General features: G+C 46.0%; 1 protein-coding gene across 3 annotated transcripts in view; it reads right to left on the minus strand.

The window, feature by feature from the left end:
* LOC138670800 (reticulon-4 receptor-like) overlaps positions 1-26003 on the minus strand; it is a 427694-nt gene that overhangs the window by 260648 nt on the left and 141043 nt on the right. Inside the window, exon 2 of one of the 3 annotated variants that reach the window (XM_069758472.1) lies at positions 14063-14153. The exons of the other annotated variants lie outside the window; for them this stretch is intronic. The gene's annotated coding sequence lies outside the window, so the exon portion shown is untranslated. The remainder of the gene's footprint in view (positions 1-14062; positions 14154-26003) is intronic. 3 annotated transcript variants of the gene reach the window in all.

Raw genomic sequence — 26003 nt, forward strand, 5'->3', positions numbered from 1 at the left:
CCTTCTTCTTATTCCGCACCTCCTCCTCCTATACCACACCCACCTCCTTCACACTTTTCATCTCCTCCTCTCTCTCTCTCTGAAGCACTCTCCCCTTCCTCTAACTCACCCATCTTTTCCTTACTCTGTGCCACACTCTCCTCCTGATCTGCTGCCTGTCAGGCAGGTGCCGAGTCTAGGCAGTGTGGTGTCTCTGTATCCAGTGCTCACAGCACAAGGCACATTCTATGTTCCCAATACAGCCCAGCCTCTGACAGTCATGGTATCGGGGGAGGAGGGTGGAGATCCCCCAGTAGAAGGCACCCCCCAAGCCGCAGCAGGCTTCCCCCAGGCAAACCCGGCAGCAGGCAGCTCAGGTCCGGGGACAGGGGGGGGGGGAGACAGGTATCACCATCAGATGGTGATCAGTATCCCCGGTCAGAGCAGCCAACATTCACACCACAATGGAACTATAATCCTCCACAGCCTCAGCAGGGTGGGGTCACATCCTCTCACAAAAAGACAATATCCAAGACCGCTTATCAGCCACTGCAGGACCCCAGTGCACTCTATCACAACTATTCCTCTGATGAGGATGAAGAGGGGACTTCATACATGCTACCCAGTACTAGAAAGAAAAACCCACGGGCACCTAGGAGACAGGGGCAGATAGAAGCACCACCATTACACTATGTGCACTTCACCCCAAGTCAGGTGACCAGTATCCTCAACAATCTTCCAGATCCAGAGATGCACCCCATGCCATTCTACAGAAGAATGCAGCAGAACCAGCGCACATATGCAGCCACCTGGAATGATCTGTGGGCAGTGATGGAGATAAAGGCAGGTGATGCCTTCTGGCCAATCATGAAAGAACACTTCAAGCTTTCAGCACACTTAAACGTACATGCCTGGGAGTCAGGGCCGAAGCTGATTGAACAACTCAGAGAGTGGGCCAAAGGCAGGCTGGCCGGACAGGCCCTCAGCTTACATGACATGAGTCAGGAGAAGACAGAGACTGTGGAGAAGTTTCATGGCAGAGTAATGCAGGTTTTCCAGGACCTGGGCTTCACCATGCATGATCAGATACACAGGCAGATGTTGGCACAGGCCTTTGTGCATGGACTCAGAGAACCAATCAAGAAGCCACTGATAGTGGCTAGACCCGAGTACAGGTCAATAGCAATGGACACCCTGCTCACCGTAGCCAAAGGGATCGAGTCCCAACCAGGAGTGCGGAAGACAACACCCCTTATGGCGGCCATAGACTCTGAAGAGCCACCGCAATACCGAGACAGAAGGAACGTCAGATGTTTCAACTGCGGCAAATTGGGTCATTACCAGAGCCGGTGCAGAGCTCCATCACAACCCAAGACCCTGCCCAGAGGAGCAAGCCGAGGAGCAGACAAGGTGGACAGTGAAGCGCCCCATCCATAGGACAGGGGCAAGCCAGGTCCGCAAGACACCACGCTCCTGACATGCAAAACCCCTTCAGCAGGACCAACCCCTCAAATTACCCTGAAAGTGGATGGCGTTGTCAGGTCTTTTCTTGTGGACACTGGTGCAGCCAGAAGTGTGATGAGACATGTGGAATTCCCTGACCCTACCTGCCTATCAGAATCCTCTGTGTCTTGCGTAGGCATCGACGGTCAAGTCAGAAATTCTCAGCTTACAAAGCCTCTGAGCGTGTGCACTCAGCCAGGACACTCTATCCTATCCCAGTTTGTGGTGTCAAGAACCTGCCCACTCAACCTACTGGGGGCAGACCTTCTACAGAAACTAAAAGCAACCATAGTGTTCCAGGAAGATGGGACCGTGACCCTTTCTTCACCTCTGACCCAGGAAGAGTCAGTCATGCTGGCAGCCTTACAGGAACCTCAAACAACCCATGAAGGCCTACCCAAGGAGGTACTGGACGTAGTACCAGAAAGTCTATGGTCTAAGGGACCCCAAGATGTGGGAAAACTTCAAGTTGCCCCGGGGCGGGTATTACTCAAGCCAGGTACTCCATATCCTCGTAAGGCCCAGTATCCCTTGTCCATTGCACAGAGTCAAGCCGTCTCAGACCAATTGAAGGTGTTCCTGGAAATAGGGGTCGTTGTCCCCTGCACCTCTCCTTGCAATACCCTGCTTTTCCCTGTCAAGAAAAAGACTGTGAAAGGAGAGCCAGCCAAGTTCAGAATGGTACATGACCTAAGAGCGGTGAATGACGCTACAGTATTTGAAACTCCAATTGTGCCAAATCCACACACCCTGCTCTCAAATGTGCCTTACACAGCAACAGTGTTCACGGTGATCGACCTGGCAAATGCTTTCTTCAGTGTTCCCCTCCATCCAGATGACCAGTTCCTGTTTGCCTTCACGCATCAGGGGGCACAGTACACATGGGCGGTGATGCCCCAGGGGGCCCAGAACAGCCCCTCGCAATTCACCAAAGCAATATCCACAGTTCTCGCCAACTGGATCACAGAACATGCAGAAGTGACCCTGCTACAATACGTGGACGATCTACTCCTTTGTGCAGTTGACTTTGACACGTGTAAAGCACATTCCGTGTCTCTCCTACTCTACCTGGCGAAACAACACTGCAAGGTCTCGAAGAAGAAAGTCCAGTGGTGTCTGAAGCGACAGATGACCGGAAGACCACAGTGGAGAGGATGGCTCCCCAAACATCTCCAAAGGCACTACAAGCTTTTCTTGGTCTAGTATCGTACTGCAGAACCTGGATCCCTGATGCCTCAGTCCTAATGCAACCTCTGTATGACTGCGTTAACGTAACCCCGTTCCTGCTAACAAATGTGGCCTTCAGTTCGTTCAAGAAGCTAAAAGACTCAGTAGTCTCAGCGCCAGCGCTAGGCCTACCTGATTACGAGAAGCCATTCCGTCTCTACCTGATGGAGAAAGAAGGCCATGCTACTGGAGTCCTGACACAGACTCACGGGGGAAGACAGAGACCTCTAGGCTATTTTTCAGCTCGCTTGGATCCAGTTGCAAGGGGAGCCCCCTCCTGCATGAGAGCAGTATTTGCAGCACACGCCCTCCTGGACAAAACAGCTGACATCATTCTTGGACATCCACTGGAAATCCTGGCTCCACATGACATCTCAGCAATTCTCAATCAAACCCAGCCAAAACATCTCTCCACCGCAAGACATCTTCGTCTACAGTGCTCACTACTACTGCCTGACAACATCACCATCTCCAGATGTACAGTCCTCAATCCGGCCACTCTACTCCCACTCCCAAGGGGGGATACAGATATGGACCCTCCAGATCAAAATCTGCATGATATGGACCCTCCAGATCAAAATCTGCATGATACCTTCCACAAGGATCTGGATTTGCTCCGACCAGATGATCATGATTGTTTCAGCATCATGCAACAGGAAACAGCAGGACTACCCAATGTGGCAGAAGAGCCACTGGCCAACCCAGAGTTGATCCTCTATGTAGATGGCTCCAGATTTGCAGATGATGAAGGAAGATTTCACACGGGATGTGCAGTGACCAGCAATCAAGAAATCCTGTGGTCCAGGAGTCTGCCACCTAGCCTGTCAGCCCAAGAAGCAGAACTGATAGCGCTGACGAAGGCTTGCCAGATTGCAGAAGGCAAAACTGCGAACATTTACACCGATTCAAGGTATTCGCATGGCATAGCACACGACTTCGGACCCATCTGGGCTGCAAGAGACTTCATCACAGCAAGCGGAACAACCGTAAAGCATCATGGAGCTATTAAAGATCTACTGAGCACACTCCAACTCCCAAAAATGGTGGCAGTACTGAAGGTCAAAGCACATGGAAAACTGAACACAGTAGAGGCACGGGGCAACAACATGGCGGATATGGCAGCCAAAGAAGCCGCAAAAGGAAGACAGTATGGAGAAATGGGAGAGGTCGTAGAGCCGGACGGCTACTACGTGGCAACTGAGGACAAGACACCAGATGAGATGACGTCTTGGGATCTATTCAAGAAGTTGCAAGAACAAGCCCCAAAGGAGGAGAAGGAGAATTGGATGCGGAAGGGTGCAACACATCAAGAAGGAAGAGTATACTCAATGGACTACAAACCCTGTTTACCCCGAAGCATGTGCCCTATGGTGGTCCAGTGGGCACATGGGCCCACGCACAGATCAAAGACACAGATGAATGATCTGATTGGTGCTTACTGGTTCGCTCCAGGGATCTCCACCCTAACAGCCAAGTTCACTAGCAGCTGTCTGACCTGCGGAAAATGCAAGCCTGGAAGAATGGAGAAAGTTCCCACACATCATCTTGCCAGACCGCTGTACCCCTTCCAGAGGATCCAGATAGACCACATCCAGATGCCGCCAAGTGGAGGATTCGAATATGCCCTTGTGGTCGTGGACGTGTTTTCAGGATGGCCAGAAGCTTTCCCAGTGAGGAATCAGTCAGCAAAGACTACTGCAAAGAAGCTACTCTCAGAGATCGTGTGCAGATACGGGGTCCCAGAAGTGATAGAGAGTGATCAGGGGCCCGCATTCACAGCAAACCTCACAAGGGAGATCTGGTCAGCAGTAGGGTCAGACTTAGGCCTACACACTCCCTACCACCCCCAGAGTAGCGGGAAAGTGGAAAGACTGAATGGGACACTCAAAAACAGGATGTTAAAAGTTGCTCAAGAAACACGCAAACCATGGCATGAAACACTCCCCATCGCACTGTTTAGTGTCAGGCACACTCCCCGGGGCCCAGAAAAGTTGTCACCTCATGAGATTCTGTTTGGGTCCAGTCCTCGGTTAGGGGTATTCTTCCCTCAGCAGTTGACAATGCAATATGATACTTTGTCTGCTTACGTAATTCAGTTGACCAAAAAACTAGCTGATGTCCATTCTCGAGTTTTCTCTTCATTACCAGATCCAGGATCGGTACCCGGTTTGCACTCCCTGAAACCAGGAGACTGGGTGTTGGTGAAGAAGTTTGTGAGGAGAACGCTCGACCCCAGATTTGACGGTCCCTTCCAAGTGCTGCTGACGACACCAACCTCTGTGAAACTAGAGGGAAGGCCCACTTGGATCCACGCATCACACTGCAAGAAGGCTCCCGTACCAGAAGATACGCCTAAGCCAGAATGATCCTGTACATCCTCTGTGTGATACATATTCTGGGTGCAGAAGCTCCACGTGCCCCCCCCTGGGAGGGGAGATCACCAAAGATGGGGACTACACCATTTTCTGGTTCGATACATCAGCTCACATAAATACATACCTGTTTGATTACTGCGATGTGGTACACTGCCCATCCACACTGCTGGACAGCTTGGGACGTGGGACTCAATATATTTGTGTTGCAGATAAATATTGGGGGGACAAATGTGAATATTGGGGAGCAGCGGCCTGGAACACTGGTGAGAGTTGGGGATACAAACCCTCATTAGCCCTAAACAAGAAAGATAAAGATGGCAAATCACTAATTGACCGTATGCGCCTTACAAAGCAGGCTTTCAGGAAGGGGTGCATCACCAGAGGAGAATGTAATAGACTCATACTTAGCATTGAAAACCCCTCCCCAGGTGACGCCGGTACTTATATAATGAGCAGCACACCCCCAAGTGGTGAGCGCAAACCCCCAGTACAGTACACAGGAAAATTCAAACTGGCAAATGCAGCTGACAAGCCCAATGTGACTCAGGAGATCCCTAGTAATGTAATGGTACTGACAGACCCAACCTATGAGGAGACTTTAGCAGTAGAGACTGGGTTTTCTGAAACTAATTACTGGCTGGAATGGGTAAGATACACAGCCCAACAACATAATGGGAGTGGCTGTTATGCATGTGCCGGAGCCAGACCCCACCTGGGCACAGTGCCACTCGACATCCCAGAATCCCAGCGGGCCTGTTTTCTCAGCATATACACTAACTCATCTCATTCCGCATCCTGTGAAGATTGGAAGTCTAAATACCCACTCATGACTAAAGACACACCCTCAGGGACTGGAATAACAATATACCCTGGTAATTACACCTGTTATACACGCACAGGGACTGGCAGGGATGTAAAAAACTTCACCGAGGGGTTCTGCTCAGAATACAGTACCATCACTGACAACCTAGTTAATCATGTGGTTTCCCTGGGTGACATATACTGGATCTGTGGTGACATGAAAATCCGTAGTAGACTGGAAGGTGTTTGGGTAGGCCAATGTGCTCTGGCAAAAGTTCTGATGCCCTTCCACCTTTTTCCCTACACCCATGAGTTCACACCCAGTACTGCAAAGAACAGGACGAAAAGGGCAAGTTCTCCAAAAGGCAGCTTCGATCCACATGTTTATATAGACACCATAGGTGTACCCAGGGGGGTACCTGATGAATTCAAGGCCAGAGACCAGGTTAAGGCAGGATTTGAATCATTATTGCCAATAATAACTGTGAACAAAAATGTTGATTGGATAAATTATGTGTATTACAACCAGCAGAGATTTGTTAACTACACCCGAGATGCTCTGAAAGGTCTGGCAGACCAGTTGAGCCCCACTTCCATCATGGCATTCCAGAATAGAATGGCCTTAGACATGATACTAGCCGAAAAAGGGGGTGTTTTTGTTAAATGATCAAAGACACCTGTTGCACCTACATCCCAGACAATACTGGCCCCAATGGTAAAGTCACAGTGGCAATACAGAAACTCACTGAGCTGTCTGAGGAATTGAAACAGAATTCAGGAGTGAAAGATCCTTGGGACCAGTACTTTGGGTGGATGAGTGGGTGGCAAAGGATGCTAGCACAGATTGGGGCAGCCATACTTGTTATTTTTGTTCTTGTGATAATTTCTGGTTGCTGCGTAATCCCTTGTATCCGCAGGATGATGGAAAAGACAGTAAAGGAAACAACAAACCTGATGCCGCATCTCCTCCTGGATGAACCTATCCGAATTCAGATTCACCCACCTGATGGCTCCTCCAATCCTGATGACGACGAATATGTGGAACTGATCGCACAGAGTCGCCAATATGAGACCATGCATGTTTCTACCCCCGTTTAGGGACAGAACTCCTGATCGCTCATTGTGAAAGACTGTACGGTGTAGGGCGTAGACACTAGGTTTGCGTCGGATCGCCGGCAGCACAAAAGAGTTGCAGCGCTTTGGGACAGGAGGCTAGGCTTAGGGCAAGTGATATCTAAGGGGGGCTTGTGATAGAAATATGTATATCATGTAGATCTCACTTGCATGTATACGCCTTTAAATCATATATATATTCCTTTAAATCACATATACTTACACAAAGCAAATATATATATCTATCTACTTAGCTACTTTATAATCAATTGCTTTAAATGGCTGACATAAACTAATATAAGCCAGACAGACTGTTCGGTGTTTTCCACCCAAAAAGCAGAAGAACTCCAGATGTATTAAGTGCTGATGAGTTGTCTCAACTGAGTCCTGGTCAGATGCCTCAACTTTGCTCTACATACCGAGAGCTACATTTTAGTTGCATAATCAGCAGTCATATGCACATTAATCACAATATTCCATATATATCAGATAACCAATAACTGAATTGTATGTTAATTAACTAACCGCCTAAACCACTCCTTGCTATATGTTATTATAAAAACTATGTATCAGGAAATAAATGGCCAGTCTTTGATTGAATGTCAAGCTGTCACCACGTGTCAGACTCATTCTTTAAGGGCTCAGAAATAATTGGGAGCGGCCGCAGCACACACGGGTAGATTTATCCAACCCAAATTTCCATATCAGAAACAGTACTGGGGAATGGGGGGCATGTATGAGGAAAGAGTACAGTAGAATGGGGGCATGTATGAGGAAACAGTATGGGGGAAGGGGGGCATGTATGAGGAAGCAGTACAGGTGAATGGGGGGCGTGTATGGAGAAACAGTATGGGGGGATGGGTGCAGACAGTATGGTGAGTGAACGGGGGAATGTATGTGGACACAGTATAAATAGCAATGTGAAAAATGTGGACAGAGTATGGGGAGTGAGGGTGATGGGATGTGTGCATGCATAGCATGGGGGAACAGTGTAAGGGCACAGCCAGGAGGGGACAGTTTACCAAGTAAGGGGAGTGTGATGAGAGAGTACAGTATTAATACTGGGCCCTATAGGGGGGATACAGTATGAACAGATAGTGTGAAGAGGGGCGCCTGTATGGAAAAGAGAGGTCAGTGTAAAGAGCATGTACCATAAGAGGGACAGTGTGGGGGACATATTTTGTGAAGACAATATAGTGAGGGCAATTTTTTATTCAGGAGCATTATAAGGACACTTGTATCTTTAAGGGCATCATGTGGAGATTTTCTGCAAAAGAGCGGAGAAGATGGAAGTCTGCAGAGACGGCTGTGGATGAGAAAACTCATCATGGGGTCTGGACAAGATGATGAAAAGAAGAACGACTCCAGAGGCGACGTCATCTATAAGGTACCTGGATGTAAATGTTATTTGTGATACTAACTAATTCTCATGTTTTTATTTACGCTTGGAGCATTAAAGGGAATGTCTAGGTTTGTAGTGAGTCTGCAGTCATTGTTTGTGACTGCAGTCTTCTGAGTTCTCACAGTGCGCTGTGCACGATGTTAGAATTCTCTCTTGCCGGCGACTTACACATATGCGGTCACATGCTGGCTAGACATTTGTGGCCTCAGTCAATGAAAATGAACTGAGCGAGGCCAGGCATGACTAGTCGGAATGTGGTCAGAAGTATACAAATCACATGCTTGTGCTGATATGATGGTCCACCGGCAAGGGAGAATCCTAAAAGTGTGCAGTGCAATAGTTGTGAAAATTCAGAAGCCTGCGATGTCAGGATTCAGCTCTGCAGGTTCCAATAGTCATCACATGGACACTTCACTTATATGCGACTTTGATACTTATGGTCCTGTGACAACGAGCTTCTCTTCCTGCCTCTCTCAGTTTTTCACTGATCATTGAGAGTATTAGGTAGAGGAGCTCATGGCTACATGACCAATCGCATATGTCCTGGAGGGGGGCGCCAAACTGAATTCTTGCCCCAGGTGCCAGAAACCCTTGATGCATCTCTGCCTCCACATGTTTTTCTAAACTCCTGCTCTAGTTATCTCCAAATTGTTAGATAGATTTATGAACTACTCACTTGGACCTACATGTGAATTATTGCTAGGGGCATAGATTAGGCAGTCTAGAAGTGACATGGCAGATGCACTCAAAACCCCTTTGGGTAGTATGACGGCACCTGTATTATAAATGCAGTGTGAAAAAGGGGGGTCTGGATTACAAATTTTGCAATGGGCAATCAAACTTAATTTCTGAATATGAATCTTTCTCTAGCTTCTGAACATGAAAAATTGCTATTTGTCATATGATATTCATTCACTGTTAAATTCCCTTTGAATAACTATAGAAACTGAGCCCATGCCCATGTAATGTATTATGTACTATTTATTAACTATTTTAACATATTCTAAACCTTTTTGTTTTGTGATGTGGGCTAAATGAGATACGAGCCTACTCTTTTAATTTATTTCTTGACAGATCTAAACAAGAAGGGATGGACACTGACTCAGAAATTGTTGATCCATCTGGAGAGAATAGGGACAATGCTCATGAGCTCTTTACAGAAGCAGATGACAGGGAAGAAGAGCACCATTCACTTTGGTAAGGTATCCAGGTGCACTGAACATCCGATGCTCCTTAGGGGATATTTTGGTTGAAAATATTTCTCCTTAACAGATGAACTAATGTCCTTTGTGAACCTGTCAAAAATGATGATCGCCGTGTAGGTGACTACTTTATGCGCACAAAGCATGCAGATAAGAACCTTGATACAGATCTTTGATACAAAACATCTCAGCAGAGAGATTGTCTGGAACAAACCTACAAAGTATTTTAACATAGGCACAGTTAATAAAGCATTGTGACATTTTGGTAATTGTTATTAATGATTCTAAAACAAGCAGGGAACCGATATTAGAAATATAATGATTTGAAACCTTCAAGGGGTTGTCTAGGACATTTGTATAACTATTTAGCAAGGACTGCAACATATGAAATCCTAACCATAGGTAATGTACGCTAAGATCCCGCTGTTTGTACAGTCACCATGCTTGTCATGTTAATATGTGGTTTGCATACTAGAGATGATGTGCAGCCTGCTTTCCCTTCCATAGCTCTCAACAGACCATTGAGAAAAGTGAAAAGAAAACAGCTAGCACTTGACTGCATGAAGGCAAATCAAATATGAGTGGTCATGTGATAAGTGCTGGAGTGTAGAAGAAGTGCAATCTTATCAGTGAGTACAAATAAACATCCTGGAAAACCCATTTAATTTCGATGTAATTTGTTATGATGAAAAAGAAAAAAAAAGAAATGAAATCCACTAAAAAAATCCATCTGCAATAACCGTGGTCTTCTTTAAACTTCTAGAGGAATGAATCCCCTGAAGTACCTCATAAATGGTCAGATAGAAACATTATGTCTGATAATAGAGGTAGAATTCAAAGTGCCATTGCTTTAAAACAAAAGATTAGGGTAAGAAAACCAGACACCATTTTAAGATTTTACAACCTTGGGATAATAGGTCTGACCTCATGGCCCATCACTGCAGATAGGGGATATAAAACCCTAAATCTGATGGTATATTACTGCTGTGCTGAAAAACATTGAAAATAAATGTGGATAATAATACCAATATTTAAAGGGAACCTGTCACCTCGTTTTTTCAATATGAGATAAAAATACCGTTAAATAGGGCCTAAGCTGTGCTTTACAATAGTGCATTTTTTGTCCCCTGATTCCCCACTTATACTGCTGATATACCGTACTAAAGTCGCATGCGAGGTGATGTGCTGTATGCTGTGCCCACAGTTGGGCAAAGCATAATGCGCAGGCGCAAGAGCAGAATGCACTGCGCAACTGCCAAAAAAGAGCGCGATCTGTGCTATTCACAGATCGAATTTATGTCAGACACGCCGAGGAGCGGGGGGAGAAACAGGGATTTAACCACGCCCATTTGACCAGACCAGCGTGATTGACAGGCAAAAACGGCGACTTTAGTAAGGTATTTCGGCAGTAACAGTATTTTTATCTCATATTGAAAAAACGGGGTGGCAGTTTCCCTTTAAGTGATAGGGAGGTGCTGAACTTTCAGAGTCAGTGTGAATTTGAATTGATTGATCAGCGATATACTGTAGTTTAGCACCATAACATATTTCTTTTATTCTTCATGCAATGCTAACAAGGACAGATGTTTAATATCACTTGGACCTCATTTTGCATTTTCAGTAAAGAGCTCAAATGAGGTTTAATACAGTACTGGGAGGTCTTAGAATGTTATGCACATCTTTTCCATTCAATTAGAAGCTTTGCAGTAATTGAGCAAGTGTATTTTTTGCAAATCAAATTTTATAGGAAAATTTGATGAATGGGGCAAATTTGATCTTTAAAAGATTTGCTCATCTCTTGAGTTCAGTGAGATAGATTTGAGCACTGAATTCAGAATAGAAGTGTTTGATAAGTGAGAAAAAAGCATAGTTCTCTAATAAGATGTCACAAAGTTTCTTATCTTTACTTATAGCATTATTTTTTTTTAAATTGAAGCAATAGTAACCATAGATTTTGAAAATCTTTTGAAATTTCAATTCCTTTGGCTCAGTTATAATTATTTTTTAAACTAGATTTGCAGCAAATCAATTTGCAACACATAAAATGCTCTAATTGTCATGAAAGAATTTGTGGAAAACTCTAGTGTCATCTGGGATTTTTACAACCTGTTTCATGCTTATCCTTTAAAACAAACACCATCTTAATATCAAAGTAGTAGCGTTTAAAAAAAAGCAGTCCAAAAATTATCCCTCTTAGTTATTTGTGATCAGTAAGACTGCTCTGTGCAGATCATTGACCCAAACTTATGATGTCACCATTTGCTTCAAAGTATCCTGCTGTGACTGAAATGAGTGATGATTAATATATTCCATAACAATCTTCTCTTCCTCTCCACTGTTAAGCTTCCAGAAAGCAAAGAAGGCCAGTTGTGACCTGCCTTTGGTAGTGCTAATGCCTGGAAAGCTGGTGCTGGTGATGGTGCCTCTGATGCTGCTAGTGACTTCCACATTGTTAACCATAGTTTTTTTTATTTTATACTAGCCCTTCAGTTGCCCTTGCTATTGCCATTTTTTCTTTACCATACATTTTGTACATAACTATAATTAACTTTTAGTAAGCTTTTAAACCTCAGGTATTCAAAGCTTACCGTAAAGGACAAAACAAGAAATGTTAAGTATTTAGGTACACATCCAGAAAGTAAAATGTCACAGCAGGCCACAATATAGATGTAGGATGTACAGTTGTCAAATTTGTCCAGTAAACAGGTGTTCAAAAACAGACATGCACAGATTAATGTCTATATTTTTCCTATTTAGCAGAATTCAACCCCTTTCCCAACAATGATACAATAAGAAATGCTAAGTAGATACAGTACATGTTCAAAAAGCCAGCACTTGCAACAGGGCATTGTATTGGTATGACATGTACAGTAAGGATGTCACATTTGACTGGTAACATGGGTGTGTAAGGAAACTAATTGTCGTAGAATTGAAGTGGATATTTTATTTCTGATTTGTGCATATCAAATCACAAATAATTAGAATTCGCCGGGACACTGGAATTTAAAAAAGTTCTACACAAATTTTACAAGTTGTCATTTAAATAATAGACATACAATCGAGATACAGCTGACCGCACCTCCAGGGCGCCAGCTAGCCGACACACCGGACCTAACAAGCATGGATTGCGGCCGAACAAACAAGACTTCGGGTGCTGTTGCCGAGAAAGTTCAACATGCAGGAATCCAAAGGAAAAAGAAACGGCAGCACTCACCAGTCTTGATGGCAGGTAATACTTTATTGGTGCATATTCTTCACGGCTCGGGGGTGCATATTTACAGAGAAGTGTGCAGGTAAAACGACGGCCGTTTCGCGCTACTCGAGCGCTTCAACAGGTCTGTGTAAATATGCACCCCTGAGCCGTGAAGAATATGCACCAATAAAGTATTACCTGCCTTCAAGACTGGTGAGTGATGCCGTTTCTTTTTCCTTTGGATTTAAATAATAGAGCACTAAGAAATCTACACATATAGTATATATACTGCATAGTGTAGTAAAGTGTTCAAAGTAGTATAGTGTACACAGCATTTACTCCTACTATGACTGCAAAATCAAAAAGTGACAAAATAACATTAATATTACTAGATAATTTTGAAGGGTACTATCTGTGAAAAAATAACCTTAGGGTCATATAATAGATTGAATCAAAAGGTGCATATACTGTATTATTTGCTTTATAGACATTTTTAGAAAGTTGATAGTAATGTTAGACAAATGATTGTCTATGTTTATTTATATTTTGTTTATTGCATTGCAGTAAATTGTGTATTGAAATGTATTGTATGTACAAAGTTATATATATGTTTATCATATTGCAGTACAAATATAGTATTATTTTCTGATATTTCAAATTAATAGGTTGCTATGTAATAGATTGATAAGTCAGATCTTCCAGAGCAAGTGTTGGTCTTTAACATCTCTCTATTGCGGCTAATAGACAAAGGTCTCTTGGAGTTGTCCCATGAAAGGTATTATTTGAAACTCAATAGAGCGTATGAAAACAAGCATATTTGCATTATATATGAAAATTAAAAGTATGTATACTTTTGTATAAAGTTGAAAAAAACCAGCTCTCCATCACCTAAGTCTCAAGTGTTCCGCAGCACGGAAACGTCTTTGCCTGGACACATTAAAAGCAGAATAAGGAAAATCCAGCTCCACAGAATAAAAGTTTTTTTAGTGAATTATTTCAGTCAGGTAGTAAAGTTAAAAACATAGTCATATGCACACTCCATGATTGGGCAGTCAGAGACCAACCGCAGCTCTTGATGCGTTTCTGGTAATTCCACCCTTAATTATGAATCACCAAAAGCACGTCAACAGCTGGGTTGGTCTTTGAACACCCAGTCATGTCTTTATTTTGACATGCTTTTAACTTTGCTACCTGACTGAAATTGTTGACTAATAAAGAAGATTTTAATCCATGGAACTGGATTTTTTTTATACAATACATTTTTCACCTCTAAAAGAGATCCTTGCTCTTTCTTCTTTGACTGGAATCTTGGTCTTCAGAGGTGGACCAATATGCTCAGTAGCTTCCGTGCTTTGTCCCTGAGCTAAAGAGATGGTATGTGGTAATGAGAGGAGAAAGCTACATAGATAAAGAGATCTGAGGAAGACAATAGATATATGGTTGATGATAGATCTACTATATAATTGTCTAAGGGGTACTTCCGTCTGTCCTTCTGTCAGTCTGTCTGTCTGTCTATGACGGTTATTAGTTCGCTGATTGGTCGCGGCAGCTGCCTGTCATGGCTGCCGCGACCAATCAGCGATGTGCACAGTCCGGAAGAAAATGGCAGCTCCTTACTCCCTGCACTCACTGCCTGGCACCCGCATACACCCCTCCAGTCTGCCCTCACACAGGGTTAATGGCAGCGGTAATGGACCGCGTTATGCCGCGGTGTAATGCAGTCCGTTACCACTGCTATTAACCCTGTGTGACCAAGTTTTTTACTATTGACGCAGCCTATGCAGCGCCAATAGTAAAAACATTGTATGTCAAAAATAATAAAAAAAATAAAAAATTATTATATAGTCACCTACGCCGCCTTTCCCGCTCCTCGCGATGCAACCAGCACGTTCCGGTCGCACGGATGATGTGGCAGAAGGACCTGCCATGACATCACGGTCATGTGACTGTGACGTCATCACAAGTCCTGTGCGCCTGCTCGAAAAGGACCTGCCGTGACGCGACGGTCATGTGACTGCTACAAGGTCATGTGACCGCGACGTCACGGCAGGTCCTGCATGACAAGGACCTTGCCGCTTGCAATGGAGCGGTCCCGGGAGTGTGTCGAGGAGCGGCAAAGGCGGCGGATGGTAAATATAGCAGGACTTCCAACGGGCCTTCAGAAGGTGAGTATATGTTTATTTTTTTTAACGTCTCTATACTACGTGGCTCTGCGCTGGGCAATATACTATGTGGCTGGGCAATATACTATGTGGCTGGACAATATACTCCGTAACTGGGCAATATACTACGTAACTGGGCAATATGCTACATGGCTCTGCTATAAACTATGTGGCTGGGCAATATACTACGTGACTGAGCAATATACCGTACTACGTGCCTCTGCTATATACTATGTGGCAGGGCAATATACTACGTGACTGGCCAATATACTACGTGGCTGGGCAATATACTACGTGACTGGACAATATACTACGTGACTGGGCAATATACTACGTGGCTGAGCAATATACTACGTGACTGGGCAATATACTACGTGGCTGGGCAATATACTACGTGACTGGGCAATATACTACGTGGCTGGGCAATATACTACGTGACTGGGCAATATACTACGTGGCTGTGCAATATACTACGTGGCTGGGCAATATACTATGTCACTGGGCAATATACTATGTGGCTGGGCAATATACTACGTGGCTGGGCAATATACTACGTGGCTGGGCAATATACTACGTGGCTGGGCAATATACTACGTCACAGGGCAATATACTACGTGGCTGGGCAATATACTACGTGGCTGGGCAATATACTATGTCACTGGGCAATATACTACGTGACTGGGCAATATACTACGTAACTGGGCAATATACTACGTGGCTGGGCAATATACTACATGGCTGGACAATATACTATGTGGCTGGGCAATATACTATATCACTGGGCAATATACTACGTGACTGGGCAATATACTACGTGGCTGGGCAATATACTACGTGGCTGGGCAATATACTACGTGACTGGGCAATAAATAATCTTTATTTTTTTATATAGCGCTAACATATTCCGCAGCGCTTTACAGTTTGCACACATTGTCATCACTGTCCCCGCTGGGGCTCCAAATCTAAATTCCCTATCAGTATGTCTTTGGAATGTGGGAGGAAACCGGAGTACCCGGAGGAAACCCACGCAAACACGGAGAGAACATGCAAACTCTTTGCAGATGTTGTCCTTGGTGGGGTTTGAACCCAGGACTCCAGCACTGCAAGGCTGCTGTGCTAACCACTGCGCCACCGCCACCGTGCTGCCCTATAGCTGCCCATAGCAATATACTACGTGGGCTGTGCAATATACTACGTGACTGGGCAATATACTACGGGGACATGCATATTCTAGAATACCCGATGCGTTAGAATCGGGCCACCATCTAGTAGATAGATAGTTAGATAGATAGTAGTAAAAAACGCAATGCGGATCTAATAAAGTCCACCTTATTTTGAAACTACTTTTTGGAATGCTGCCTTCTGTTTTTCACTACTACTGTATATGTTGGCAAGTATGGATTGATTGCTGGGAGACTTTGCACCCCTTTAACTTTTAGTGCTGTTCCATTTTTTCTAACTAGATAGATTTGTTTAGGATTGGTCTGGCTGTGCATGAGCAACTATGCTTTTCCACTAATTTTGTTTATAAGGACAGATATTCTTTAACTTGTCTATCTTCCGCTATTTTGGGGTTTATTTACTAAATGTATTGGTTAAAATTTTGAGTTTTGGAGAGCAGTAACTGTAGTAATGCAGTAATGTAATACAATGGGTAATTTACAATTCACTTTATTGTTTAAGCTTTTATTTGTAATTTTTAGTTTAAAGGTTTAACGTTGTATTGGAATTTATAATCAATACCAATTCATTATTGTTTCACAAACATAAATAATTCTATGATAATGTTCCAGTATAGGTGACCACACTGGACAGCTTACTGTAATTTATTCACTTAAATAGTTATCAATTAGTAAATAAGGAAATTAGTTTGTAATTTTATTCAGTTTATGGCTCTTGCTATAAAACTCGAGCCCATGAACGGACTATATTTGTATGTACAGAGCTTTGCCAGGAAAACTGCAGAGGAGAATTTGAGAATATTTATTAATATTTGATTTCTCAGCACAAATCTGATATTCTGTGCATCCTATTTCCCAAAGGCGCCAGTGCCTTATTGGTTATTAATAAGATTGAAAATAACAACAACAACAACACCACCATTGCAGACACTACACAGCGACTAATGTAGTAATCTGTTTTATTTCAATTTGTGCACATCATCAGTGCATGCAAATTGCGTAATAATACACAACTTAATGTAAAATTAGCCTTAAAAAATAGCACAGAACATATTAAAGCAGGACACAAGAAAGAGTTTCCAATACTGTTGTTGCATAGTGAAATTTGCTTCACATTACAAAATTGAAATATACCGTATATACTCGAGTATAAGCCGACCCGAGTATAAGCCGACCCCCCTAATTTTGCCACAAAAAACTGGGAAAACTTATTGACTCGAGTATAAGCCTAGGGTGAAAATGCAGCATTTACCGGTGAATTTCAAAAATAAAAATAGATCATTATTTCCCCATAGCTGTGCCATATAGTGCTCTACACCATTCATATTTCCCCATAGCTGTGCCCCATATAGTGCTCTGCATCGTTCACTGTGCCCCCTAGCTGTGCCATATACAGTGCTCTGCACCGTTCACTGTGCCCCATAGCTGTGCCATATACCGTGCTCTGCACCGTTCATTGTGCCCCCTAGCTGTGCCATATACAGTGCTCTGCACCGTTCATTGTGCCCCCTAGCTGTGCCATATACAGTGCTCTGCACCGTTCACTGTGCCCCCTAGCTGTGCCATATACAGTGCTCTGCACCGTTCATTGTGCCCCCTAGCTGTGCCTTATACGGTGCTCTGCACCGTTCATTGTGCCCCCTAGCTGTGCCTTATACGGTGCTCTGCACCGTTCATTGTGCCCCCTAGCTGTGCCATATACGGTGCTCTGCACCGTTCATTGTGCCCCCTAGCTGTGCCATATACAGTGCTCTGCACCGTTCACTGTGCCCCCTAGCTGTGCCCCATATAGTGCTCTGCACCGTTCATTGTGCCCCCTAGCTGTGCCCCATATAGTGCTCTGCACCGTTCACTGTGCCCCCTAGCTGTGCCATATACGGTGCTCTGCACCGTTCATTGTGCCCCCTAGCTGTGCCATATACAGTGCTCTGCACCGTTCACTGTGCCCCCTAGCTGTGCCATATACAGTGCTCTGCACCGTTCACTGTGCCCCCTAGCTGTGCCATATACGGTGCTCTGCACCGTTCACTGTGCCCCCTAGCTGTGCCTTATACGGTGCTCTGCACCGTTCATTGTGCCCCCTAGCTGTGCCTTATACGGTGCTCTGCACCGTTCATTGTGCCCCCTAGCTGTGCCTTATACGGTGCTCTGCACCGTTCATTGTGCCCCCTAGCTGTGCCATATACGGTGCTCTGCACCGTTCATTGTGCCCCCTAGCTGTGCCATATACGGTGCTCTGCACCGTTCATTGTGCCCCCTAGCTGTGCCATATACAGTGCTCTGCACCGTTCACTGTGCCCCCTAGCTGTGCCATATACAGTGCTCTGCACCGTTCACTGTGCCCCCTAGCTGTGCCATATACGGTGCTCTGCACCGTTCATTGTGCCCCCTAGCTGTGCCTTATACGGTGCTCTGCACCGTTCATTGTGCCCCCTAGCTGTGCCATATACGGTGCTCTGCACCGTTCATTGTGCCCCCTAGCTGTGCCATATACAGTGCTCTGCACCGTTCACTGTGCCCCCTAGCTGTGCCATATACAGTGCTCTGCACCGTTCACTGTGCCCCCTAGCTGTGCCATATACAGTGGTCTGCACCGTTCATTGTGCCCCCTAGCTGTGCCATATACAGTGCTCTGCACCGTTCACTGTGCCCCCTAGCTGTGCCATATACGGTGCTCTGCACCGTTCACTGTGCCCCCTAGCTGTGCCTTATACGGTGCTCTGCACCGTTCACTGTGCCCCCTAGCTGTGCCTTATACAGTGCTCTGCACCGTTCATTGTGCCCCCTAGCTGTGCCTTATACGGTGCTCTGCACCGTTCACTGTGCCCCATAGATGTGCCATATACGGTGCTCTGCACCGTTCACTGTCCCCATAGATGCTCCACATTAATCTGTGCTGCCGCTGCTACTGCTGCAATAAAAAAAAAAAAACACATACTCACCTCCCTTGATTGCAGCTCCCGGCGTCTCGTTCCGGCGCCTCCATCTTCCCGGCGTCTCTGCTCTGACTGATCAGGCAGAGGGCGCCGCGCACACTATATGCGTCATCGCGCCCTCTGCCTGAACAGTCAGAGCGCAGACGCCGGGAAGATGGAGGCGCCGGCCGGGAAGATGGAGCGACGCTCGGCGGCTGGAACGAGGACAGGTGAATATGCTATACTCACCTAGTCCTGGCGATCCTCGCGCTGTCCCCTCCTGTCTTCGGCGCTGCAGCTTCTTCCTCTATCAGCGGTCACCGGCACCGCTGATTAGAGAAATGAATAAGCGGCTCCACCCCTATGGGAGGTGGAGCCGCTTATTCATTTCTGTAATGAGCGGTCCCACGTGACCGCTGAAGAGAGGAAGAAGCTGCAGCGCCGAAGCCCGTGGGACGGCAGGGACAGCGCGAGGATCGCTGGGACTAGGTAAGTATACCCCAGCGCCCTCACCCCCTCACCCGCCGACCCCACCGCTACCGTGACTCGAGTATAAGCCGAGGGGGGCACTTTCAGCCCTAAAATTTGGGCTGAAAATCTCGGCTTATACTCGAGTATATACGGTAATTATGTTGCACATTACAACCACAATGTTGTAGTTAAGTTAGAATTTAATGTAATGCTTTTATTTCATATTTCATATCTAGTATAACATTTAATTAAATTGTACTTAAAATGTACTACTTGCTCTCCTTCAGGGTAGTTTCACAAACATAGTGTTAGGGCTAGCGAAACGCACCAAAAAATTAGAGAGAACGTATGAGGTGCATTCGCAGCCCAGGGTCCACCGTGCAGAGATGGAACCTGCTGCTCAGTAATGACGAACTATATGGTGGTACAATGTGGATACACACATTGGTTAACTTCAACCTGTATGAAGAAAGCGAACCCTGTTGCATCCCAGGGCCGTGGTACCGCACAAAGAGCGCAAGCAAGGAATCACAGAACTCTAACCCAGGACACAGGATTAGAGTTCGTGTAGACTTCTTGTGCTCGATACCACAATAAGGGGTATCAGAGTAACAGAAAAGGTAACTTATATGCACAAGAGTGCGTGCTGTGCCACTCTGGCGGATGCCACTAACCACCCAGACTTGGGACAGGAAAGTGCTGTAATAGCGCATGGCGCCGCACTTGCAGTCACTGCAATTAGACGCTGTTTCGTGTGTTTTTGTACTCATAGCTCAGCCGGGCGCTAGATAGCAGACATTAACCTTACACGAGCAGTCATACACAAGGGAGGGGATGATTAAAGAACGATTTGCACTCATCAACACACACGTTTTCAAATGTACACTAGCGCATGGCCGAGCGGCCATGCAAACCTTTTATAGCGGCAGTGCTGCAAGACCTTCCAGATGGACCAATAGGTGCCGCAACAGAACCTGAGCATATAAATCTCGACCTCCAACGGGAGGTCATCCCGTGGGCATGCTCAGTATGAGAAAAGCAGGACTTTGTCCCAGAAAGACCGGCCCGCTGCTGATCATTACCCCCCTCCTAGGGCCCCCCTCCTTGGGCCTCGCTATGCTCGAAGGCAGCAATGAGCTGCGCAGCTCGAATGTACTCATCAGGCTCCCAGGACCTGTCCTCTGGGCAATAACCATTCCAATCCACCAAATAAAATTTTTTACCACGTCCCACCTTACACCCCAAGATAGCATTCACCTCATAATCGTCCGTAGACAAACCTGATGACCCGGCAGATTACTCGGAAAACCGGGACATGTGTACGGGCTTTAAGAGGGACACATGAAAGGTGTCGGTGATACCAAGGCATGGAGGAAGGGCCAGACGGCAGACCACAGGATTAACCTGTTCGAGGACCTTGAATGGACCCAAGTAGCGAGGTGCAAACTTAGTGGACTCAACTTGCAGCCTGATGTTATGGACGGAGAGCCACACTAAGTTGCCAGGAGCAAAGGTCAGAGAGGGGCGCCGATGTGCATCAGCGGAGGACCTCATTCTCTGTTTGGAGGCCCGGATGGCATCCTGAGTGCAGTCCCAAGCGTCCCGTGCCTCCACAGCCCAGTCTGCCACCCTGGAGTCAGAAGAAGATGCGGGCATAGGCACAGGAACCTGCAGATGCGAGCCGTAATTAAGGAGGAATGGGGTCTGCCCTGTGGAATTGGCTACAGCATTGTTTAGCGCAAACTCTGCCCATGGTAGCAAGGATGCCCAGTCATCCTGCCTGGCTGAAACAAAATGTCACAGATATGTGACCAGAGTCTTCTTGGCCCTCTCTACCAACCCATTCGTCTCGGTATGATATGCTGAAGAGAGATTCAACTCAATGCTGAGTAGACAACAAAGCTCTCTCCAGAATCGAGACACAATTTTGGGTCACTGACAATTTTGTTTGGCATACAGTGTAGGCGAAAGATATGCTTAATAAACAACGCTGCCAGAGCCCGTGCAGAAGGTAGCCGTGAAAGAGGCACCAAGTGCACCATTTTGGAAAAATGGTCGGTGATCACCCAAATAATGGTGCAGACTACGTGACTTGGGTAAGCCCACCACAAAATCCATCCGAACCATAAGCAGAGGTAAGCAATAAGCAGAAGCTCCTCTTCCTCCTTCTCAGATGATACAACGGAGCGAGAGAGAGCATTGGCACGAATATTCTTCTCCTTGGAGAAAAAATGGGGGGTGAAATGGAACTGGGAGAAGAACAGGGACCATCTGGCCTGGCGAGAATTTAGCCGCTTGGCTGTCTGTAAGTAGACCAAGTTTTTGTGGTCTGTGAATACTTGGAAGGGAAAGCGAGCCCCCTCCAAAAGGTGTCTCCACTCAGAGAAAGCCAACTTCATTGCTAGCAACTCCCTGTCCCTGATGGAATAATTCCTCTCCGCTGGTATGAAGGTCTTGGAATAGAAGAAGCAGGGATGCTTCCGACTTTGAGCATCCTTTTGGAAGAGGACTGCTCCAGCACCAACAGATGAGGCATCCATCTCCATTTTAAATGGCTTATCAACATCGGGGCGATGTAAGATGGGAGCGCTAGCAAAATGAGACTTAATAGAAGTGAAGGCCTTAGAGACCTCCTCAGACCACAATTTGGGATTTGCTCCCTTCTTGGTGAGGGCTACCAAGGGAGCTACCACAGTTGAGAAATGAGGGATGAACTGGCGATAATAGTTAATGAACCTCATAAAGCGCTGCACCGCTTTAAGAGAATGGGGTTCTTGCCAGTCCATCACAGCCTGGGCGTAGATGATATATCCCAGGAGAGGTAAGGACTAAAGCTCAAACACACATTTCTCCAACTTGGCGTACAGGGAATTTGCTTGTAAGAGGTCAAAGACTCTGCAAACATCTCTCCGGTGGGAGTCAATATCTGGAGAGTAGATGAGAATATCATCCAGATAGACTACAACCAAGGTGGAGAGCATATCCCGGAAGATATCGTTTACAAAGTCTTGGAAAATGGCTGGGGCATTACAGAGCCAAAAAGGCATCACTAGGTATTCACAGTGCCCATCCCTGGTGTTAAAAGCCGTCTTTCATTCGCCCCCCCTCACGGATACGAATCAGGTTGTAAGCACCCCGCAGATCTAGTTTAGTAAATACCCTTGCTCCCCGAAGCCTATCAAAGAGCTCAGATATCAGGGGCAGTGGATATTTATCCTTAACGATGATGACGTTAAGACCCCTGTAGTCTATACATGGATGTAGTTCCCCGCTCTTCTTCTGCATGAAGAAGAACCCAGCCCCTGCAGGTGACACTGACTTCCTAACTAATAAATCTGTTATGAACAGGTGATTCAGAACCACAACAGACCTGGTGGTTAAGAGCACACAAAGTGACCTGATAGTTACTAATAACATAGGACGAGCTCTGAGACGTGGGAACTCTGCTGACCGCAATCCCTAATCCTATCACACCACACTAGAGGTAGCCGTGGAGCGCTCCTGACCAGACCTAGGCGCCTCGGGCACAGCCTGAGAAACTAGCTAGCCCTGAAGATAGAAAAATAAGCCTACCTTGCCTCAGAGAAATCCCCCAAAGGAAAAGGCAGCCCCCCACATATAATGACTGTGAGTAAAGATGAAAATACAAACACAGAGATGAAATAGATTTTAGCAAAGTGAGGCCCGACTTACTGAATAGACCGAGGATAGGAAAGATAGCTTTGCGGTCAGCACAAAAACCTACAAACAACCACACAGAGGGTGCAAAAAGACCCTCCGCACCGACTAACGGTACGGAGGTGCTCCCTCTGCGTCCCAGAGCTTCCAGCAAGCAAGAAAAAGCAATATAGCAAACTGGACAGAAAAAATAGCAAACAAAAGTAACACAAGCAGAACTTAGCTTATGCAGTGAAGACAGGCCACAAGAACGATCCAGGAGAGAGCAAGACCAATACTGGAACATTGACTGGAGGCCAGGAACAAAGAACTAGGTGGAGTTAAATAGAGCAGCACCTAACGACTTAACCTCGTCACCTGAGGAAGGAAACTCAGAAGCCGCAGTACCACTCATGACCACAGGAGGGAGCTTGACCACAGAATTCACAACAGTACCCCCCTTGAGGAGGGGTCACCGAACCCTCACCAGAGCCCCCAGGCCGACCAGGATGAGCCAAATGAAAGGCACGAACCAGATCGGCAGCATGAACATCAGAGGCAAAGACCCAGGAATTATCCTCCTGACCATAGCCCTTCCACTTAACCAGGTACTGGATTTTCCGTCTCGAAATACGAGAATCCAAAATCTTCTCCACTATATACTCCAACTCCCCCTCAACCAAAACCGGGGCAGGAGGATCAACGGATGGAACCACAGGTGCCACATATCTCCGCAACAATGACCTATGGAATACATTATGGATGGAAAAAGAAGCTGGAAGGGTCAAACGAAAAGACACAGGATTAAGAACCACAGAAATCCTATACGGACCAATGAAACGAGGCTTAAACTTAGGAGAGGAAACTTTCATAGGAATATAACGAGACGACAACCAAACCAAATCCCCAACACGAAGTCGGGGACCCACACAGCGCCTGCGGTTAGCGAAACGTTGAGCCTTCTCCTGGGACAATGTCAAATTGTCCACTACATGAGTCCAAATCTGCTGCAACCTATCCACCACAGTATCCACACCAGGACAGTCTGAAGACTCAACCTGCCCTGAAGAGAAACAAGGATGGAAACCAGAATTGCAGAAAAACGGTGAAACCAAAGTAGCCGAGCTGGCCTGATTCTTAAGGGCGAACTCAGCCAAAGGCAAAAAGGACACCCAATCATCCTGATCAGCAGAAACAAAACATCTCAGATATGTTTCCAAGGTCTGATTGGTTCGTTCAGTTTGGCCATTTGTCTGAGGATGGAAAGCCGAGGAAAAAGACAAATCAATGCCCATCCCAGCACAAAAGGCTCGCCAAAACCTCAAAACAAACTGGGAACCTCTGTCAGAAACGATGTTCTCCGGAATACCATGTAAACGAACCACATGCTGGAAAAACAATGGCACCAAATCAGAGGAGGAAGGCAATTTAGACAAGGGTACCAAATGGACCATCTTAGAGAAGCGATCACAAACCACCCAAATGACCGACATCTTTTGAGAGACGGGGAGATCCGAAATAAAATCCATAGAGATATGTGTCCAGGGCCTCTTCGGGACCGGCAAGGGCAAAAGCAACCCACTGGCACGAGAACAGCAGGGCTTAGCCCGAGCACAAATCCCACAGGACTGCACAAACGAACGCACATTCCGCGACAGAGACGGCCACCAAAAGGATCTAGCCACCAAATCTCTGGTACCAAAGATTTTAGGATGACCAGCCAACACTGAACAATGAACCTCAGAGATAACTCTACTTGTCCATTTATCAGGGACAAAAAGTTTCTCCACTGGGCAACGGTCAGGTCTATTAGCCTGAAATTTTTGCAGCACCCGCCGCAAATCAGGGGAGATGGCAGACAAAATTACCCCCTCTTTGAGAATACCCGCCGGCTCAGGCAAACCCGGAGAGTCGGGCACAAAACTCCTAGACAGGGCATCCGCCTTCACATTTTTAGAGCCCGGAAGGTACGAAACCACAAAGTCAAAACGGGAGAAAAACAGCGACCAACGAGCCTGTCTAGGATTCAACCGTTTGGCAGACTCGAGATACGTCAAGTTCTTGAGATCAGTCAAGACCACCACGCGATGCTTAGATCCTTCAAGCCAATGACGCCACTCCTCGAATGCCCACTTCATGGCAAGCAACTCTCGATTGCCAACATCATAATTATGCTCAGCAGGCGAAAACTTCCTGAAAAAGAAGGCACATGGTTTCATCACCGAGCCATCAGAACTTCTTTGCGACAAAACAGCCCCTGCTCCAATCTCAGAAGCATCAACCTCGACCTGGAACGGGAGAGAAACATCTGGTTGGCACAACACAGGGGCAGAAGAAAAACAACGCTTCAACTCCTGAAAAGCTTCCACAGCAGCAGAAGACCAATTGACCACATCAGCACCCTTCTTGGTTAAATCAGTCAACGGTTTAGCAATACTAGAAAAATTATTGATGAAGCGACGATAAAAATTAGCAAAGCCCAGGAACTTTTGCTGACTCTTCAGAGATGTCGGCTGAGTCCAATCATAAATGGCCTGAACTCTAACACGGTCCATCTCGATAGTAGAAGGGGAAAAAATGAAACCCAAAAATGAAACCTTCTGAACACCAAAGAGACACTTTGACCCCTTCACAAACAAAGAATTCGCACGCAGGACCTGGAACACCATTCTAACCTGCTTCACATGAGACTCCCAATCATCCGAGAAGACCAAAATATCATCCAAGTATACAATCAGGAATTTATCCAGGTACTCTCGGAAGATGTCATGCATAAAGGACTGAAATACTGATGGAGCATTAGAAATCCCGAATGGCATAAC

This window comes from Ranitomeya imitator, chromosome 1, assembly GCF_032444005.1.
Source record: "Ranitomeya imitator isolate aRanImi1 chromosome 1, aRanImi1.pri, whole genome shotgun sequence".
NCBI lineage: Eukaryota > Metazoa > Chordata > Amphibia > Anura > Dendrobatidae > Ranitomeya > Ranitomeya imitator.